A 22231-nucleotide genomic window follows, 5' to 3' on the forward strand; every position below is an offset into this window, starting at 1 on the left:
AGAGTTTGATCTTCCACGTTATGCTTTCTGTGACACACGAGTCTCTTTGTGTTCGTCCTTTGTCTCCATTTTCTTTTTGTTTTACCACACTGTGCCGATATGACTTGATTCTGCAAGTTTGATTCTACAGTCCCCCGTAAACGTCAAGTCAATCTCTTAATAACAGGCTTGATTGCGCGGAATTTTCTATTTGGGATATGTGGCTACCGACGCATCCAGTAGTTGTGAATCTCGAAAGTGCTTTAAATGTCCTGGATGAAGACAGGTGAGGGAACAAGACCTATAGCTTCAAAACCCAAAACAAGGCGACGTGTGTACATAATCGTTAGTCCAACCAGAAAAGACGGCAAGAACCACATTTCGGAGAGTTAAAGGGGCATCATACCCCCTCCCCCCATGGAGGCGAAATTTCGGGGCGGGAGGTGCCGAGCAAAATTTGGGAGGTTGTTGGGGGTGTAGGGTGTTGCTGGGAAAATCCCTGGCAGCCAGCACGTTCGCCATAACGGCTTCTAAACAGAAATTTCAGAACAGAAAAAAAAAAAAAAAAAGAGGTGGATGCGAAACGGATGTGGTGCTTTGCATTCTGAACATAATTTTTATTTCTTCTGAAACTCCATTTCCAGCTTTTTCTTCTGCAATTCAGGCACAGCGATCTGTAAACGAAGGTACTCCATTTCTAATCGATGCTTCTCTTGTCGCTGTTCCAGCATCTGGTGATGTTCTTCGGCTTTCTGTTGCAACTCTAGTTCTAAAAGCTCAACTGCTAACTTGTGCTCAAAAGACTTGTGACGCTGGTCGCTTCTTATGGAACCTGTCCTCTCAACCAGCTCTGCTGACAGTGTGGCTTCCAGCAAGGCGGCCCGCGACAAATCTCGCACCCCACTTCTGTGTAAATTTATTGTAGGTTGCGATGTGCTGGTCCTGATTGTAGATGTGCCACTGTAGTCACCATTAGTGCGCGACGTATCCGAATTACCAACTGGAAAGGCAGGAGGAGAGTGGCATGTCGTGGCAGAAGTCTGGGGCAGGGATACAGGTGAGGTAGCAGGAGAAGGTATAGGAGACGCCGTAAGAGAAGACCGAGAAGAGGGCATCAGAGGTGGAGATGGTGGACAAAGCGGAGAAGAATGTGCAGGAGACGCATATGAGTACACTGCACGACTGGCAGCCTGTGAATTACTCGGACCTGCATTATGGAAGTCAAAGCGTTGAAGCGGGAAAATGGAATGGCGAAGCAGGCAATGAAAACAAGCAACTGAAGGATCTACTGCGCGATCAGGAAACAGTACTCATATGTCACGAAGCATTGTAGTCGTCGTTCCTGACAGCTAACAATACATCATTAATAAATAGTTAAATAAACTATGGATTGATGCAGCTACCAAAACTTACTGGAACTATCCTGTAGCGACTGACTCTGAAGTGGCTGCAGTAAAGCGACCACTTCGGTTGCTGCAACGCATGTGTGGCGGCCATCGCTATCGAATGTGTTCGAAACCCGTGTATTGACGTGTGGAGCAGCTGTTTCCACAAGCGGACATGTATCTTCTCTGACTTCCTCCACCTGAAGAAAAGGGCGCGAGCTATAGCTTGGTTACGGCTTGGATAGATCACTTGATACTGAAACACAAACGACGACGAGGTATTTCCTATCCGTACCTGTTTTTCGAAATCCTTCCCGCGTTTCCAGAGCCTTTACCTTCTTCATCAAAGCCTTCATATTGTCCCAAAGTTTTCGCAGTTGTTTAACTGTTCGTGGCCGGACTCCTGGCATGCTGTTGAATTCATTTGCCAATAATTGCCAGGTTTTGTTTTTTTGTGTGATCATTTTTGCGTCCGTTTTGTTGCTCTCGATGACCTCACGGTACTTGTAAACAAGTTGGGATACGTATGCCTTCTCGTCCTCTGTATATAGATGCCGCGATGTTGCTGCCGTTTCTTTTTCCATATCCACTTAAGTGAAAAGCTGCCAGGAATGAACAACCTCGAGAAGATGTACCTACGTACGCAGATGCACGACGCGCTCAGCGGCGTGACAACTTCACTTCTTCGTCGTCAGATGACAAGCCAGGAGAACGTTAAGAAGAAGAAGCGCCGTTCCTCGACAAAGTACCTAGTACTGTACCTAGTGGTGGAAGAACAAGAAGAAGAAGTAGTACTACTGCAGTGGCGTTAGTGAAATAAAAACGCGCCTCGTAGTTCAAGCACTCGTTGATTGAGGAAACCTTGAACACGGATAGCGGTGTCGGTAACTAACAATACTCCCGACAGCGCAACGGCTCTTCTTTGATAACCCGGAATTTGTTCTGCAAAGTGATAATAATGAGGGCAAATCCCTACGGTTGGGCTTGCTCAGCGGCATCAGTACAGCTTTTTTCATATGTGTATCGGATCGTACTATGGTTGTGTATGCACTAGCCCCATTCATCATCTCAAAATAAAGTTGCGGTTGTTGTATGCCCTACACTCTTAACTCGGTACCCTTTAGTAAAGGGTAAAAATCGCAATATTTTACCCTCTATTTCAGAAGCTACCAGGTACCCTCTGAGCAGTACCTTTTATAAAAGTTACAAGGAAACCCACTAATTAGAGGTTACGGCCTTCAATCCAGCACCTGCCCGTAAAGGTTACGCCAACGTGCGGCTTTTTATACAGGATGTTCATTCTTATTCGCAACAGAGTAGCGTTCATTTGGCAGGTGGGTTATGTGAATTTTTGCTAATTAATCGATCCGTAGTTACAAACACATGCGTCAGGAAATGTCGGAAATGTTTGTAACTACGGATGGGCTAATTTGCGAAAATTAACATTACCCACCTGTCAAATGAGCGCTGGTGTGATGCGAATAAAAACAAACAACCTGTGCGTGGGATATGGACAGACATTTACAGAACACACCAAGGTACCAAAATGAACCAGCAGAAAAGGAGATCTTGGACATATGTATATTACAAAAACCGAAGTCTGTCGAGAGGTGACACATTGTGCACAAGTGCGATTCTGATGTGAGGAGAAACCATGGTCGCTTTACCATGTATGTGGAAAAAAGAACTATCTTCTAAGTGAGAAGCAATGCATAAAAGTGCGAGGAAGCCAGCGAGTCAAAACAACTGACCTATGTTTGCTAAGCTGAACAGACCCAACGAAATGCAGAATTCCAGCAGAAAAAAATTTATTCCACTTTCGTGTTGCAGAGGCGAGCGCAAATTGCAATACAGTATTACATAAAACGCATACAACCTTGAGGAATATGAGTGTACAGTAACGCAGGAGACACTACATTACTGCGTTATCAGCGTTGGAGGCGCTCTGGGACGAGTTTGTGAGGTACTGCATTGCGCTTTTGACGGTATGTGAACCTGCATGTGGGATCCTGGGAACAAAAGTTTGGGCAATGAGAGTAACATTTACGGAACCATTCAAATCCGTACAAAGCACAAGGTACAAAGCAGCATAAATGCGGGAAGGCGTTCACTCCGCGATTGAGTCTTAGAATATCGTAAGAATACAACAAGTAGGAAGCTGCGAATTATATATCTCGATGCATATATCCGCAGCTCGCAAAATGCACGCCGGTGTATTGTAAGTGGCGTTCATATGCAGGACCGCAAAACGCTTGCCATAATCACAACAAACATGCGCTAAGAGCTCTTGCTATCAAAATAACGCACGTACCTAGCACAAAATGTACACTTACCCAGTGTATGAAGTGTGTGAATTAGGGCTGCGGTGGTGACGTTCGTTTTCGGTTATATATTCTTTGCAATCTTCGCATTCACTACACTTTCCCCTGAGAACACCGAAAATATCCTTGTTTGCTAGCGACATCTAGCTTTTCCGTTGTTCCTGACGATACTATGATAAACGCGAGGAAAACCACTGATTAAAACAGATCACACTTGTTCACGGACGGACAACGAGCGTTAAGCGTTTCAAGGAAACCGCTCTCAGTGTGGATACACCTAGACCAGGCTCGGCTACGCAGCGAAATCGGAAATCTTGGTGGTTGCGGCATTGACAATGGTTTTCCACCCTTTAGAAAGAAACATACTATCAGTATTCCAGACTGCGAACTTATAATAATCTGTGTTCATACAGCATTGATAACATGTAGTCGACGTATAGATGACGCTGAAACAGATAAAAAATAACAGCGTAGATTCGCAACTGTCGTCTCGAATGGAAGGCTGACACGCGGCATTATGCTGAAAAACAGAAGGAAAACAAACGATAAGAAACTAACAAAGAAATTACCGTTGGAGATTTCGCTTAGAAGTTACAGTGTCGGAGTAGAGGGTACATTTATAAGTTACAACAGGCTGTTTTTGTTTTTTCCGAGAAGTAACTTCTATTCGTGTTGTAAAGACATGACCTTGGTCGCTTTTAACCTCTAAATATACGTTACAGTGGTGTAACCTATAAGAAATCTCGAAATCTACGTCTATATAGAAGTTACGTGTTTCTAAAAGTTACAATAAAAGGTACGGGTTTAAGAGTGTAGTGCTGGCAAGAGTCATGTAAGGGATTATTTATTCACCCATCCATCCACTGCTATGCCGCTCGTGCTCCGCTCCTTGAGCGTCCAAAGAAGCTCATCAGTTTCTCAAGTCAAGGAGTGTTCGTGAAACGTTATAAGGACTGAAGAAGACGAAGTACGTACAAGGAGTTCTTAAGGCCCTTATGAGAATCCGGGCCATAAGTCCACCAAATAACTTTATCGTCGTCAGTATAGCAATCTTCCACGCGGGGTATAGTGCACAGATCACCGTCCTCGTCTTCTACTAATGTGATGTCAAAATAAAATACGAAATTAATTCTCAACACATGTGTAGAGTGAAAAGAAAAAGAGACAGCTCCGAGCACCGAAGGATTCTCTTCGAGCCGATGACGGCAGCCCATGTAGGGAATGTTATCACCCGCATAAGCTGAGTTAGTGTGTTTGTAACCCACCACTGTGAAGTTAACTTCGTCTTGCACAAACATGACAGTCCTTTATTTATGAAATATTTGGACACAGCAATAATAATAAAAAAAAAGTAGCAATACTTGCGCTATTCATTTGTATGCTTTATCTGCAGAAGCTTGTGCGCAAAGTATTGGGATATTGGAACCAGTTCCTACGGGAATGAGGCAGCACACATTCTATTATCCGTATTGTTAGTAACTCTGATTGGCATACCTAGTATAGGCGGTCAATGCTTCCTGCGTTCCGCCGTTGTTGTTCCTAGGGTGCCTGAATGCGCGCACTCTCCTCCTTCGTCGTCGTTGACAGGGTGGAGACTTCCTAGTGACCGCCGAACGCCATTTTCGCTCACTGACTGCCGCTGTTTGTGTAGGAGCGAGGCGGGACTTCGTCATTGGAAGTGTGTTTTTGGCAGAAAATGGTTGAAAAAAAGTGGGAAAGAGCTTAGAAAGGCGAATTTTTCTATCAGAACACATAGCTGCAAGCGGCGCTTGTGAGTGAACATGGCGGCACCTCCGCCGTTGTCCCCACCCTGTCAAGGAGTAGGAGAGAGAGCGCGCATTCAGGCACCCTAGTTGTTCCACCATTCTCCTTCGTTCTTCAAGGAGTTGGTGCGATATTGATGGTGGCACCTGCCTCCTCCTCCGTCGACATCTGCCTCCGCTCCGCACATTTTGAGCTTGGCTGCTTGCTGTAACCGGCAACTCTCTGGAAGCCTCAGCAGGCTGTGTGTCGCCTAGAGCTCTTACACGAATAACTGCTTAGTTTAGTTGTACAACTAAAAAGGAGGACGAGAACAATTAAAAAATAGCTAGGAAGCAAGCGAGCTGGTGAAGATGATGCATAATGTAAAAACCCCGAGACTAGGGAACACGAAGGGTCAGACACAACACGAAGTCTCAAAGGAGGAAGAGGTCACTCGAAAAGCTCAGCAAGCACACCGTAAGTCCACCAAATAACTTTATCCTCGTCAGTATAGCAATCTTCCACGCGGCGTATAGTGAACAGATCGCCGTCCTCGTCTTCTACGAATGTAATGCTAAAATAAAATACGCATTTAGTCCTCAACACATGTTTCGCGTGAAAAGAAAAAGAGACAGCTCCGAGCACCGAAGGATTCTCTTCGAGCTGATGACGGCAGCAGACAACACTGCACTGCATTCGCATTGGCTGATTCCTGTCTTACGTGCTCATCTGGCGAAGTATGTGCAAGAAGGTTTGTTTCCACGCGTTAACAAAATTTATATTTCTTAGAGGCAAATACAACGTAAGTTAATCTCGTCAAATTTAGGCTTTTTGCTTGACAGACTTGCGTCTGCCATCGAGAGTAGCGTCATTGCTCCTCGCGCTGGCGAGGCTCGCTTACCCAGCGGACGACGCGTTTGCCCGACGGTGGGCGTTGCCACGTTAGGCCGACGCACCGATGCAATGGCCAGTAATCCGCCCCTGGGCTAACCTGTCGTCCGCTCGCTGCTGTCTGAGGGCGCTTTTGTAGAGCTTGTTTCGCGAATATGCTTTGACCGCAAGAACTTCTGTGTGCCACTATAACTTTTCTATGTGTAGGAAAATATTTATCAGTTAATTTTAAGTCAAAATTTAACACAGACTAACGAAACGCCCGCTAGGGCGCCACCGCCCGCCGCAGTGAAAATCTGTGCATGCGGTTCATCCCGCCGTTTTTCCGTCGAGTTGTCATGCCGGTGGTGGTTTGCCGTTTTTCCGTCGAGAAATCGTCGTATGCTATTACAGCTTACCGCACTGCATTCGCATTGGCTGATTCGTGTCTTACGTGCTCATCTATCGAAGTATGTGCAAGAAGGGTTCTTTCCACGCGGTAACAACATTTATATTTGTTAGAGGTAAATACAAAGTAAGTTAATGTCGTCAAATTTAGGCTTTTTGCTTGACAGACTTGGGTCTGTCACCGAGAGTAGCGTCATTACTCCTCGCGCCGGCGAGGCTGTCGTATTGCCAACTGTAGGATGGGACAGGAGAAAGCTTGCCCGGCGAGGCTCGCCTACCCAGCGGACGACGGTGGCCTTGTATCGCCAACTGTAGGATGGGACAAGCGTTAGGATGGTGGCCTTACTGACCACTTCAGATCGTGCGTCAGCAGCGCGCGCTTGCACGACGGTGGGCATTGCCACGTTAGGCCGATGCACCGATGCAATGGCCAGTAATCCGGCCCAGGGCAATGTGGCTCTCTGTAAGGGAGCCGGCGACTCCGGAGATTCTGTGGAAGATTCATATGATACTGACGCGACGCACAAACTTTCCGGTGTGCTACCGTACGAACAGAAGCGTGATATAAGTGAGTTTTAGTATACCGTTGATAAGGTTATCGGGCCTATCGGAACCAATCGCAGTGGTGCGTGACTCAGGATCTTGTCCACTGATTGGTTCCGGGTGATATGGTTCGACGCTAGCCGCGTTATCAACGGTCTGCTAAAACTCTCTATAGTTCCAGAATGCGAAGTGCTAGTGCGCTTCGAATCGGAAGATGCGACACTGTCAACGCAACAGAACAGCAATGCAACGAAACAGGTCGCAGTTGCCCACAACTGTGCTTTAGGTTTCGCAGGATTTGCAAGTGGGAGCCAGGGTATTGCATGCGTCCTCGACAGATGGCGCCGTCATGAAAGATTTGCCAGACTGACGGTTTCCCACCAGCTCACTGGACAAGCAATCTTTGAAACTCGATTGCTTACAAAATACGGTGATTGCAGCGGAGTGTTTTGCGCATTTGAACATTACAAGTTACCAGATTTCCGATGAACATGGGTTCGATTGGTTCTGTAGTGCAACCGGGCTGCGTCGGAGAGCAACACCAGCGCCGCCACTCTCACCGTCCCAAAGTGCAAGACACAACCAGGGTATATCTAAACTGGTAGCGAAAACAAGCGAAAAGACCAAATCACACCCATCGGCAAAGCTACCAGCATGAGGCGCGAGCGATCCTGGGTGTTGGTAGTAGAGATACGATCGTAAACAGAAAAAAACTTTAGAACATGGGCATGGCTTGTGTGTGTACTAATAGGTTATTCAAAAAAACTTTCTGTTGCCCCACTCGTGCACATATACGAAATCATCTACCACTCGATTGCATTTCCGTGTCCTGCTCCCTTTGCGCATGTGTCACAGTGGGTGTGTTTATGCGTGCATGTCTCTGTGTCCGTGCATTGTAATACGGAGTTCATACACTTTTTGGGTTAAACATCTCGGAGCTGTAGACCAAGATTTACACGTGTGAGCAGATGAATACAATGGACCGCCTGTTGCTGGCCCCACGAAAAAAGAAATTCGTCATGGGACGTACGAGCGGCCATGATAGCGTGAGTGTTAGCAGGAATCATCTGTGCACCAACGATGTCATGTTTTACTGCAATGTACCTAAATGGCCACTCATTGTATAAATGCAACGTCTAATCACTACGTGTACGTATAGCTCTAGGTGAGAAATATGCCTTAAGTGAACCTTCCTAATTTCTGAGTGGTCATCACGATGCCCTTCTGTTTGGAGTTGTCAAAATCTGTGATAACTGTATGTATTTCGAATTGATATGTTTAATGAAACCTGATATGATTTATTTTTCTGTGTTCTCGTCTGGTGTTGTTGCTTGAGTGAGGGAAAGGGAATGGAACACATACGAAGTGCGCGAATGTAAACGTGCCATGGCTAATTATGCACTACTTATTATTCATACTGCTGACGTCATCTCTGACGTCATTTGTTTACAATCGTAGTAGTCCGCGCAACCAATGTATGGCGCTGACCGTCTCTATTATGGCGTCATTCTGAAGACGCAGGGGCCTATGGGAGTTGCGCTACCTGTTTAGATATACCTCGACACAACAACGCAGCCATTGCGGCTGGCGGCACGAACCATGTAGCACGTAACCTGTGACTCGTGTAACCTGTAACCCACTGCATGTAACGTTGTGCTAGTGTTTATTCTCTTCTTTCTTTCTTTCCTTTTCCTTTCGTTTTGTTTCATTTTGTTTTACTTTCCTTCCTTTTTTCTTTTGATTCCCCCGTTTTTCTTTTTTCTTTCCTTCCTTTTCTTTTTTGTTTTTTTCTTTCTCCTTCCTTTTCTTTTTCGTTTTCCCCTTCCTCCTTTTTCTTTTTTTTTCGGAATAGCAAGCCCGCTCTTTGCCTGGCTAACCTTTCCTTTCTTTTTTTCTTAATAAACATATCCCCGCCCCTGTAACCCACGTAACCGAGAATAAACATATTATATGATGTCAGAAGTCAACGAACCTGGGGGCTTAATCGCAAGTCCACCTCACGAGCCAAAGAGAGCAACGGCGATCGTTAAAACTAGCGCGAGACGGGTTTCACGGGGCATTTCGTGCTCGCTTCGTCAACGGGACAGTGGCGTAATCTCTGACCACAACTTCGACGGAACATACTCGGCTGCATACCGAAATGGGGGAAGGCACAGGACCCGAGCGATGCGCGCGGCCCTTCTCATCCTCTTCTCCGTCCTTAACACGGCAAGTGAAGCAGGAGGCAACAGAATAGAACAAACGTAACGACGATATCCCCTGGGCGCAATCGCATTTCTTCGTCAACCGATGTCGTTAAGCTGTCGGTGTCGTTACGGCCGTGCACGTGATATTAGCTGACTACGCCTGGGGAGCGAGCGCATCAACGTCATTTCCGTCACAGTTTTTCGACTATTCTTTGGAAGGCAGCAAACATGCCGTCGTCGCGTGGTTCTCGCTGTGCTCGAACAACTGCCCAGCAATACGAGGTTATGGCCCGATGCATGCAAACCAACGGTATTTTAGGGTGTAGTTCAGCAACGGGACCGCTCGTTTTTAAAAATTAGTGAAGGAGTTAGGAAGCTAAATAAGAGAAGTGGAAGAAGGTCATATACTGAATCTAAAAATGCAAGAATTATAAAATTCTGTGGACTAGAACTTTTTTATATGCATTTCAACAACTCCATCTGATTTACCTTTAGCTCAGGGGAAACACGGGACTGCTAAGCCTAACGGAGTTGAAACTTGCCATCTCGCAAGAAAGGGTCGTTGAATTGGGCTAAATCTCCCCCTCACTTTAGTGAGGTTAGCCTAGGTTAGGTTCTACAGATTGGGGGGTCTGCCCCCCCCCCCCCCCAGGCACGCACTATGCGGTGCGGTCGTCGAGACTGTGCCTCGGGTTAGATCACAAGGTCCTCAGTAAAGGTGGCGGATCGCCTTCCAGAAACGGGCGATAAAATTAAATTGTTATACGTTTCAAGCAATATACGAGGGTCATTCCTCTTTAATTTCGTTACTAATTAGCTCCTCTTTCACGTAAAAGCGTTTGATTTTTGTTTTCATTATTTTTTCTTTAAAAAAAGCCTGTGGTCTCGATACGGAACTACATCCGTAATATATTCCGAGGAGCATTTTCGTCCACAGAGACTGGGAAAACTTAGCAGCCAGGCTGAATGCTGTTGGAGGTGCCGTGAAAACCGTTCCGGCGAAAGCGGCCCCATATTTTCCGAAGCCATGTATTATACCAGTATCTGTTCTCCATTAAATCCTCCCACGTTGCTTCCTGCGTGGCGAGTAATCTGCAGGAGCTCCCCTCTACGTTTTACAACTGCACATTGTGAATATGAGTTTGTGGTACGTTTGTGTGCGTGCGTCTCCAGGCATTTTCTTTCTCCCTTTCCTTCTCGCGGTAGTTGATATTATTAAACCACTTGTCGCTCAATATTATTTTGTTCTAATTTTGTTACGAGCTAGATCATGAAAGTGCCACTCTTATATAAAGCGCTGAAATAAATCGAACATACAAGTTTTCCAAGATTAGACTGCGGGTTTGAAAATACACATTCAAGGGGATAACAACAACAACCACAGCAACTTTATTTTTACTTTGGAGAGTGGGGAGTTTCATCGCGGGGATATATGTTTATGCCATTAGGTGCAAATAATATACATTCAGGGAGGTATAAAATTACTTTACCTCGAAGCGTTTATACCTCAAAGGGTATGCGCCCTGGGACAAGCCGTTTACACCCTAAAAGTTGTAAAATTTTCCAACAGTGTAGCACGTGGGCTGCTCTTTTTGACAGGCGGAATAACTTCCTAAAATCTATTTCATCTAACTGAAATCCATCTTGACCGTTACGGCTGCGTGGTTCACGGTTCGCATGCAGCTTCCGTTATCTTCCAGGCAAAGAAACCTTGCCATTCTGTGGGCGCATGCAACGTTAACGTCTTTTCACCTGGGATACCCTCTCGTATTAGAGTCACTAAATAAGCGAAGCTTATTTAGTGACTCTATCTCGTATAATACCGATCACGGTATGTAGTTTGCCTAAGCCAAAGATTGCGCCACTTTTAACGAAAACGAGGAAGTTACGTCATGCGTCACGAGGAGCAAATCACGGGCCCGCTAGGCCAGCTGTGACAGCCTCGCTTCCTCGTTATGCGTGCAACTTCGTTATCATTTTTCGTTTCCGTAAGCTAATGATTCCTAATGCCGGTTCGTTTCGCTCGTGCAGCGATTAAGCCCCCTGGACGGAACGCCCAAGACGCCCAATCCCAACGAAACTATGAGTAACTCTACTGCTACAACTATGACAGCCCCGCCGAGTCAAGAAGGAGCCATGATGGCGAACATGGTTACTCCTCCCGAGCGTTTCGATATGACAGGGGACCTGAGTGAATCGTGCAGCATATGACTTAACGAACTCAAGTTGTATCCCGAGGCCACAGGATTGTATACTCAACCGAAAGATGTTCAGACAGCCACTTTCCTAATTGCGATAGGGAAAGAAGCGCGAAGAGTCTTCGCCACAATGAAGTTCAAAGATGAGTCCAAGCGCGAGGACATCGATGCAGTCATTGCTAAATTTGAGGAATACTGCAACCCAGCAAACCAGATAGATCCAGCAAATGTCCCTAAGGTATCTCGCCCGGGACGTTTGGATATCCAGTGGAGTTTGCCACAGATCTGTTTTACATCCATGCGATATCCCAGCGACTAGCATTTCTGCCATGTTTGTAGATCCACTGAAAGTCCCTGCGACATCAGTCACGGATATTTGGATATATATGGGAGATTACAAATATCGTACATATTTTGCTTTTAAAAATTTTGTGCATGAGATATTTAGTGTTTGTAGAGTGCATCTGCAACTGTGTACCAGCAAATAATATTTATTGTGTGTTTTAACCCATTTGATACCATTGTTCCCATTTGGGAACAAACACATTACCTTCGCCTAACAAGATTCATCACAGTACAGCAACACCGTGGGACCTTATATCGCCAACTGTAAGATGGGACCTTGGGACCTGCCAGCATAAGTGCTGAACCCTGCCCGCCTCACTTGGACCAGTAGTAGTAGCCTCCTATTTGCGAGTTGGATGGAACGTATACTGAAATACAAATCGTTACACACACGTTCGTTAAGGGTAGCATGGCGTAAACCATTTGTAACGGTGACGAGGATGTATCTTCGCAATTCCTGTGTATCTGCATCAACTCAAAGTATACCCAACAACATTCCTGAAATCCCTTCCTATCAACTACTGTGTTTTTAATTCAGGTTACCGTCTCTATAAGGACAAACAAATCTTTCCTGGATCTCCCTAGGATCTGCAGGTTGCCTGTCATGGGACATTCAAACATTCAGAGCGCGATATCCTTCCAGCATACCAGGGACATCTGTTGTTTACTGGAGTAAGCCCAAAACGCAGTGGAATTGTGGATGTCGTGATAATTGTGGATGTCTATGGATGTCGAGATATTCAGGACGTTCGCGACCTTGTAGGGATGTCCCAGGGATATTAATGGTTTGCTGGGAAGCCTCTTCGAAACTGACACCCGAGTATATGTGTTCGGCTCCCGCGATCAAAAGCACGGAGAAAAATTTGACGAGTGGATGACTGAGCTCAAAACCCTAATAGAACCATGTTCATTCGATGGAATGGAAGACCGAATGCTTCGCAGTAGAATTATACTGGGTATGAACGACAAGGTACTGCAACAGAAAATAATTGCAGAAGACGTTGACCTTGACAAGTTGATTCACATGCGCCGAAGCAGTGGGCTCAGTCGCGATCAGTGTGGTGAAATTCAAGCCGCGAAAGCTTTGAAAGAGCCCTACAAGAGCTGCGGTTACTTGATCCACAGAGAGAAAACCTGCCCAGCAAAAGCAAAAAAAAGTAAGAGCTGCGGCAAGCTTGGGCACTTCAACACAGTGTGCAGGTCGAAGTCAAAACAACATCCAAAGGAGAAACTGCATGGAAGAGCAGACGATGAAGCGGAACCGCAATCGGAATTTTTCATCTGCTCCCTGGACACAGCACACAAAGTTCCTTGGCTTGTAACGGTGCATATTGAGGGACTGAAGACATAAGTAAAAATAGACACGGGGGCTACGTGCAACGTGATATCGATAGCACTCTGCGAACTATCACAGAAAAGTGCTTTGATACGACCTTCTTATATTGCCACCACCGAAGGTCAAGAAACGCATGGTACGTCGAGAAACACCGGGAGTGACAACGCCCCAGGCGTCGGCAGACATTCACGCACCATGAAGAGGGACTACAATATGTAAGGAAATATTGCATTTCCCGAAGCCCGAGAGCAACACCAGCGCCGCCGCTCTCACCGTCCCAAAGTCCAAGACACAACAACGCAGGCAGTGCGGCTTGCGACACGAACCATGTAGCACGTAAGTTGTAGCTCGTGTACACGGTAACCCACGTAACCAAGAATAAACATATTACAAGTTCATATTACCTTCTCGGTTCCTTTAAGCAAAAAAGGGTCAAGGCCATGATCGTAACGAGCGGCTGAGGTGCAGACGCCATTACGGGACTGTTGGTTGCCGGCCGTGTGGTTGCCCCGTCTAGTTTGCAGCTGTAGTGCGGTGTCTCCGAGCCTTAGCAGCCGAAAATGAGGTGCTGCGTGGCTGTCAACGGCAGCAACTCGCGTGCGAAAGGCTTCTGCGTGCACAGGTTTCCGAGAAAGTCCAAAAGAAGACGTATATGAAAGCAAAGAACAAGGCGTGGTGGCAGCAGGAGACCTAATGCCAACAGCGAATTATGTGAGGTAAGACATTCACATTACAGCAAAACAGGAAACTAAAAGCAACGTCTGCGCGATTCTGGCAGGACAAGACACTTGTCAGGTAGAAATAAAGAAAATTGCATGTGCGTGTGTGTGTTTATTTTTAATTTTTGGCTTTGTGTCTTTGCAGCAACGCCTTCACGACGCAACTCACGTCGCAGGCACATGTTTTGGGTGCGTCTATAACCTAGTTAGAGAGATAGTTTGGCTGCGAAATGGGTCGCTTTTCTCACGTCCATAATTACGTCTGGCATATGAAGCACTCACGAGGAATTTTCACTGTATGCACACTTTGACAGCAGCTAGTTCAAGACTAGGCGGGCTGACGGCAGGAGAAAACTGAAGCCGACAGCAGTGCCCAATGTTCTTCTCAATAAAAGTGGCCTAACGTGGAGGAGGATGATTGTGGTCAACGCCGAATACGGTAAATTATAAGATTTCGCTTGCTCCTACTGATTGTATCTCTTGCCTTGGCAACAGGAGTACCTTGGAAGACATAACTGCGCGAAGCAGTGATAACGTTGGGCTGCCTTCGCCCGAGCCGCCGTCTCAGATTCGAAGGCTGTCAAGTGGCTACAGACGTACGTGCACGCATTATGTTGTTTGAAAATTGCATTTTGTTTATACTTCTGGTTTCCTTAGTTCTAGCTTGCTTTTCTCCGCATTGCAGCACCCCACAATGCATGACATGCTCCCCCTCATATTCAGATCATTCTTCCAGGACATACAGTGAAGCTGCTTCTAGTATGGCATTTTTTTTAAACTCTTAACCAGTAGCAATAGTCTTGTTGTAAGCCTCGGCCTCGGTAGCTCAGTCGGTAACGTGTTGGCTTGCTGAGTTCAAGATCGCGGGTTCGATCCCGGCCGAGGACGGTAGCAATGTGGGGGAGGTAAACCTTGCTTCCAGCATCGTGTGTCGGATATTTCCGGGGTACGTGAAAAGAAACCCAGGAGGTCGAAATTATGCGCAGTCCTACCCTGCGGCACGGGCAACATGTCGCCACACTAGGCAGACAAACCTTACGTGTAACATCACAGCACCATGAACTCTTTGTGTGGTCAGGCTCCAAGCGACAGTGCCGACATTGTGGACTTCAGTACGCCGGCGCTTCGCTGTAAGCCGTAACGACGCAGTGAGCGCCCGAGGTAGTTTTGACCACCTAGTCATTATAATTGTATCATACGTACTCTGGAAGTTCCGATGCCTGGCTGTAGCTCAGAAACGCCGTATTCGGGCAATGCGTCCCAGACTTGCCCTTGTTATGTGTTTGCTCCGTGGCTACCTTGAGCACCGCCTCTTTTCGCTAGGGGAGCAGGAATTCCTGCGTCAGTGGTCTAATCGTTACATATATGCGTGAAGTATGGGCGCGTTGCTCTGTGTGTTGTGGCGGGCTCGCCTATAGTTTCGGATTGTGGCAATGAAGACGCGATCGACCCCGTGTAGTCCCGCTCTAGAAGTGCCTTATTCGTTTACACTCTTGCGCAATCAGATACATAAGACACATGCAGCGCCATCTCATAGAGTGCTTACAACACATCTCCCTCTCTGTTTTTTTTTCCTTCTTCTTTGTTTAGAACACATTTCTTAACTCTCTGACATTAGTGTTTCACCAAAGGTCCAGACGATGTAGACGATGTACTGGTTTCACAACTCTTCTACACCGTGTCTTTGTGTGTTCCACCTGGGGAGTCAGTTGGTTTCTTGGATGTTTGTCGTGGTCTGACTCCAAATCTCCTCCTGATGCGGTTGTGTCGCCCGTTGTTCCTGGCACGTCGGCCGGGAGAATGTCAGGGAAGTGCGTAGACTCAACAGCCTGAACATCTGTAGTGATAGCTTTCTCCATCGGTATGAGATGGTACGGATTGCGCCTCACAACGCCTTTGTTGGTTTCCACCCAGTATGAACGTGGGCTGCTATTTTTCTCCTTTATAACAGCACTTATTCCTTGGTCTGTGAGTCACACTTTTGTTCCTACACTGAGTTCTGCTGCAGCTCGTGCTCTGTGTCGTCTGTCATAATTTTGCTTGTGCAGGTTGCACCTCTTTTATTCCTGGCCGAGAAGTTCCTTGCGGTCCGGAGTTTTTGGTTCTAGTAGATGGTCTACCACTGGCACAGATGACCTAATCCTCCTTCCCATTAGAAGTTCCCAGCTGGGCTATATCCATTGCTGAGGGGCGTCGCGCGGTAGCTCAGAAGAGCGTGGTAGACGTCTTCAGAATTTTTCAAGCTGCTCTTTATGATGCGCACTCCTGACTCGACAAAGCCGTTACTCTGGGGAAACTTTCGGCTTGATGTCTTATGCATGAAGCCCCATTCATTTGCAAACCTGTTGAACTGTCATCGGTCCATGTTCTGAAACTGAGGGCCATTTTCACTAAACGCAATTTCTGGCGTACCATGGCGGGCAAAGATTGCCTTTAGGTGCCCAATAATACCTTTCTTTGATAAGTCCTTCAGATATGCTATCTCCGGGTACCTTGAAAAATATTCAGTTACCAGTAAGTACCACTTACCCTCAACGTAGAATAAGTCCATATCCTTCTGCCACGGCCTCTGTGGGAAGCAGAGGGTATTAGCGGCTCGTATCTGTTGGCAACTTCTTGGATGCACTGATTACAAGACTTCACGAGCTCTTCAATTTGCTTTGACAGTCCCGGCCACCAGACAAATTATTTTGCCCTTGCTCTGCATTTAACTATTCTCTGATGACCGTGGTGGATCTTCTGCAGTATTTCTTGTCTCATGGCGCTAGGAATGATTATCCTTGAGCCTTTTAGAAGGAAACCATCCTATACTGTAATGTCAGCACGACTTGGCCAGTAATCCCGGCACGGTTCGTTGAGACTGCCTTTTGTTGGCCATCATTGCTCATAATATTTGGTCAGTAACTGACAAGTTGGGTCATTTTGCTGCTCTTCTTTGATTTTTACCAATCGTCCTTCTGACGCTGGTAGTCCTGCAACAATTACTCGCACAAATGCTGCAACTTCTTGCTCAAAATCGTAACTGCCTTGCTGCGCAAGTGGTTGCCTTGAAAGCGCATCTGCCGCTATAGGCAGTTTGCAGGGGTATACTGAATGTCGTAGGTATACCTCATCATTCTCATCTTGAAGCGCTGCAACCGTAGTGTAAGGTCGTCCAGGCATTTTGATATAAAAATTGGAATGAGAGGCTTGTGGTCAGTTTCGATTCCAATCTTGATACCCGTGATGAGGTCCTTGAAACGGTCGCATGCCCAAACGACTGCCCTCTTTTTCTATTTGAGAGTACCGTTTTTCAGCCTCTGTAAGAGTTCTTGAGGCATATGCAACTTGTCTGTAGACTACCTCCTCTTGCTCCTGGCGTAGAACGCCTGCGAGCCCGAAAGATGAGGCATCATAGTGGGTTTCCTGGGGTCGAACAAAGCTAGCACTCGACTGGACATCAAAATCGCCTTCAGTTGTTCAAACGCTCTGCTCATATCCCCATAACCAATCACTTGTTGAGCTTAACAGTGTGTTCAAAGGATGAGCCACATGTGCGAGATGAGGCACAAATTCGCCCAAGTAGTTCACTATACCAAGGAACATCCTCAGTTCATGTACAGATGTACAGCACTTGAACTCTTCAATAGCGAGTCCCTTGCTTTCATCAAGTCTTATCGCTTGCTCATCTAACACGTGACCCAGAGACTTTACCGTGCGTACTCAAAACTTGCACTTTTCATCGTTGAGGCCGTGCTTCTAGAGTCTGTCTAACACTTCCTCAAACTGCTCGAACTGCCAAAAACCCGAGTTGGCATCCAATTTGCTGAACACTTTCGCTCCTGTGTGAAGAATCTGTGAAGAATCTGTGAGAAGACGTGTTCATTGATCGGGAGTGGGTGGACTTCCCTCTTGACGTATTTGTTCAGCTCGGTTAAGTCCACACATATGCGTATGTCTCCATTTGTTTTTGGAAGTACGACCATTCACGAACACCAGTCTGTAGGTTCCACAGCTCGTTCGATGACCCCCATCATTGGACATAACTTGGAACTTGGCCTTCACCTTAGGGAGTACTGCCATATGCATTCTTTTAGCTGTAGTCAATGCAAACGGGACAGTGTCCGGCTGCAAGGTGACCGTGTAGGCCTGCTTGACATGTCCCCATCCCCATTGCCACATCCAAATCCTCACTGACCTCCCTGGAGAGTAGTGGCCGTTCCAGACCTTTCACAACATACAGCTCTGCGTTTTCTCCCTTGGAATATCAGTTCTTCATGCAGTACCCCGAGTACCCCTAGTTCTTGTTGGTTTGGGCCGTTGAGCACACGTCGAGACTTGTTCAGCTCTGGCTGTCGCAGAACATCGCGATACACAGTGTCGGAGACGACTGAGACGTCTGCTCCTGTGTCCACAACGAAGTTAACGTGTTTTCCCACTTTTCTCTCTTGCACTGCTACGGTCCACCCGTGTCTCCTTCCGGAGGCTATTGAGCCCAAGAAGAATTCTTTGTCTTTTGGACTGTCTGTGCTCACTTCACACACTCGCCGCAATGACCTACACACTCTGGCATAGTGTCCCTTCTTCCTGCATTTGTTGCACAACGCGTTCTGGGCTGGACACTTTTCCTTTGTCTCGTGATCTTTCCCGCACCTCATGCATGAGGCACTCGACGATGCTTTGTCTTTTGCTTTCTGGCTCCCAGCATAGGCTGGTTTCTCGCCTTTCTTTGAAATTGAGGTTTTGGTAGACAAAACACGGTCCACCTTAGCCTCTTCAGCACGTAGCGTTAGCTGCTGCTTCTTTACTGATTCACCCTGGCGAGCCAACAAAGTGGCTTTTTGAAGAATCAACTCGGAGTCTAACTGCATTTTCTCGGAAAGGCTGCGGTCCTTGACTCCAACTATGATGCGATCCCGTATCATTTCATCATGTAGAACCCCGAAGTTGCAATATTTTGCCAACGCATAATGATCTGGAAGGAACTGCTCCACCGTTTCTCCTTCCCGCTGATTGCGCGAATGGAACTTGGCTCTGTCGTATATCACGTTACGGCGAACAACGAAGTGCTTCTCAAATGATTGAATGACAACGTCGCACTTCTTCTGCGGTCAACTTCAAGGACAACGATATGTCTTCCACCTTGTCTCCCATAAGGTAAATGAGGCAATCTATATGGTGTTCCTCTGACTTTGAGCACAGCCCACTCACCGCGCGGTACCTTTCGAATCGCCGATGCCACTGTGGTCATTGTTCGGGATTTGTGAAGCCGAACTCACTTGGCGGCTGGCAGATTGGCGGTAGATTAATCGACAGTCGTGTAGTGGTCATATCCAGCTTCCAGTTAGTGAACACGGTTAATAAATCTCGAGCGCTTTACTGGCAAGCGATTGCCGCAATCCCACTTCTGACACCAGTTGTGGCGGGCTCGTCTATAGTTTCGGATTCCGGCAATGAAGACGCGTGACACCCCGTGTAGTCCCGCTCTAGAAGTGCTTTATTCGTTTACACTCTTGCGCGATCAGATACATAAGATACATGCAGCGCCATAGGAGCGCTTTGAGGAACCTCGTTTTCTAACAAGGGATTCAGATTATGTAAATGGTGTAAATAATCACAACCAATTTTTCAGTTGCATTTTGCCTGATATGTGCACATACGAATGATAGATTATACATATTTTTAGCAGGAAGGGAGTTGCCTCAGGACAGAAGCCGCCGATATTTCGAACAGAGACTGTTCTTCTTCTGGGCACCGTCCTCATCATTGCCCAGAAGAAGAACAGTCATCATCATTGCCCATCGGTGCCCAGAAGAAGAACAGTCTCTGTTCGAAATATCGGCGGCTTCTGTCCTGAGGCAACTCCCTTCCTACATCTCTACCGGTTCGCTGGATTTCTACCCATCTACATATTTTTAGCAGTTTGACATACTTGTAACGATAGTTTGCACGCAGAATATCTACGTTGTTATTGTGTTAGCTAAAAGCAAAGAGTTATCTGAACAGTTGCTTCTGTAATCAGATAATCATGTTAATAAAATACTCTGAACAGCAAAGTTCATGTAACTCCAACCTGCACCCCAAGATAACATCAGTCTGCATGAGCGGCAAAACAGTGTGCCATAGTTTCACTGACAGTTGTCACTACAAGCGTACACCCTAAAAAGCTCATCTGCTCAGTTATTCTGTCTCTTTTCTCAGACTTTGAACAAAACCTCTCTGGTGCTGTGTTTCTCTCAAGCAACGGTGAGTTACGTTGAGTTGAGTTGAGTTGATCAGAAAAGAAAAAAATGGAGAAATAGACACTCATTACGAGAGCCGGCTACTCCAGATCACTTAGGAAAACAGAAATGGCTATCTACAATAAAACCAATGAGTGACAAAGACTTACGAGTGAGTTACGCCTACAGCTTTCAGTCCCATTATTTATATTTAGCTATCACAGTGAAAAATAACCCTCTGTTGAACAATGCACACTTGCCCCGTGATGAAGTATATTTCTTTGCGGTGTGAATTTATCATATTCCCTATAGCAAGGTACTTTTGTTTTACCGGCTTTCGGCAAGATTTACCCACAGAGGCATGCTTTTCCGGAAGTCAGTGTGAACCACTGGTCCGTGCCAACACCAACTCCGGTATGTTAATTCGCTGTCTCCTCTTGCACAATATGAATGGCTATTACAGTAGCATGTTGAAATGTGATACATTAAATTCTCACTTTTTGTCCTTTTTTTTTTCAGGCCTCATTCAAACCTTCCGTGGCAGCCCAGTAAACTAAACTATGCGTTCATATATATACGGAACAATTCTTGCAATCGCCAGAATACGGTATTATATGTGCTGTCTATTGTATACCACCAAGGATTTTCATTATGTGTGCTTTGGTCAGGCAAAGGTTCAGCCGTGCACTTGATTGGCCAAGCTCCACATGGCTTCCCTGAGGTGTCTCCACAAACTAGTGAACATGGTACGTTACATTAACTCTCTGTAGTGATCACGGTATGCTCTAATTCATCATGTACAAGGCCTTTTCAGTTTTTTTCTTCAACTTATACACTTGGTCTGGGCAGTGCCCAGATATTTGAGCAATATCTGATTTAAAGATTGGGTTATTTTTTAATCTGTCACATCACTGAAGGAGGTCCTGCTATAACGAAATCATTGCTCAAAGTGTTTCTAGAAAGGTGTACCGAGCTTTATATTTCAGTGTGGAAGTATTGACATTCTACTACTTCTTCAACGTGATGTCCCTGGGGGAGACACATACTCTCACTCTTTTTTCCCCTTTACTCAAAGTCAAGTGGGTATTAGTTCAACCTTTCATGACAAAAAAAGAATTAAAATATGAACAAGGAAAAGCAGCACACTGATGGTGTCTTGTAGCAGGCTTCACCTAATGCTAATTGACATCAGGTGAAAGCAGCTTGCAGGATAGTAAGAATACTGATCTGTGAATACGAATGGCCAGCTCATCTGAAATGGCTCTTAAGCAGGTATCACGTCAAAATCAACAATTGTGATTTGGTTCGGAGTTCTGGTTGCGACATAGGTACCCGTTATGTATTACAATGTCTTCATTTCCTTTTCCTTTTTTTTTAAGGTTTTCACATATTTTCAGGGGTATCAGCCTCTATTACGCCTCAGTGGAAGAAAGAAGTCTGCTAGTAAATACAGTAATGCGCAAGCCAAATGTGCTCGTTGCTTTTGTGTTATCTTGTATGGACCTCATGAGGTTTTGATATTTTCTTTATAGGTCTTCAGTGGACAGTCTGCACATTGCTTGTCGATATAAAAAAAAATCTGTGAAGTGCTTTGAAAAGAAAGTGGAAGACATAAGCAATACTTGCCGCAACAGCCGAAAAACCTGCCGAATTTTCCACTGGCAACTGATAATAAAGTGCAAGAGCTGAGCGCTAGGCTTTTAGATGATCTGTTAAGGGGAAGTTGGTTAGTGCTTACGCCCTTGCTCATATTTTGTGTCCCATTTATTAATGGTTGCGAAGAAAACGAGATGGACTTTTACATTGTAGGTTGCAATGATTGCACCACTAGGAGGCAACAGTCTCCAAGGTATGCAGTATGCAGGAGGTATGCAGTCTCCAAGAGAGTGAAAAAATGGATAGGAAGCAAGCGAGCTTGTGAAAATGATGCATAATGTAAAACCCCGAGACTAGAGAACACGAAGTCGGGATCCGGACATTTCGGTGGAGGACATTTCG

General features: G+C 46.0%; 1 protein-coding gene across 1 annotated transcript in view; it reads right to left on the reverse strand.

Moving 5' to 3' along the window:
* Positions 1–22231, reverse strand: part of LOC135391500 (ankyrin repeat and fibronectin type-III domain-containing protein 1-like) — an 865331-nt gene that overhangs the window by 220190 nt on the left and 622910 nt on the right. The window lies entirely within an intron of this gene.

The sequence above is a fragment of the Ornithodoros turicata genome, chromosome 4 (genome assembly GCF_037126465.1).
Source record: "Ornithodoros turicata isolate Travis chromosome 4, ASM3712646v1, whole genome shotgun sequence".
NCBI classification, from domain to species: domain Eukaryota; kingdom Metazoa; phylum Arthropoda; class Arachnida; order Ixodida; family Argasidae; genus Ornithodoros; species Ornithodoros turicata.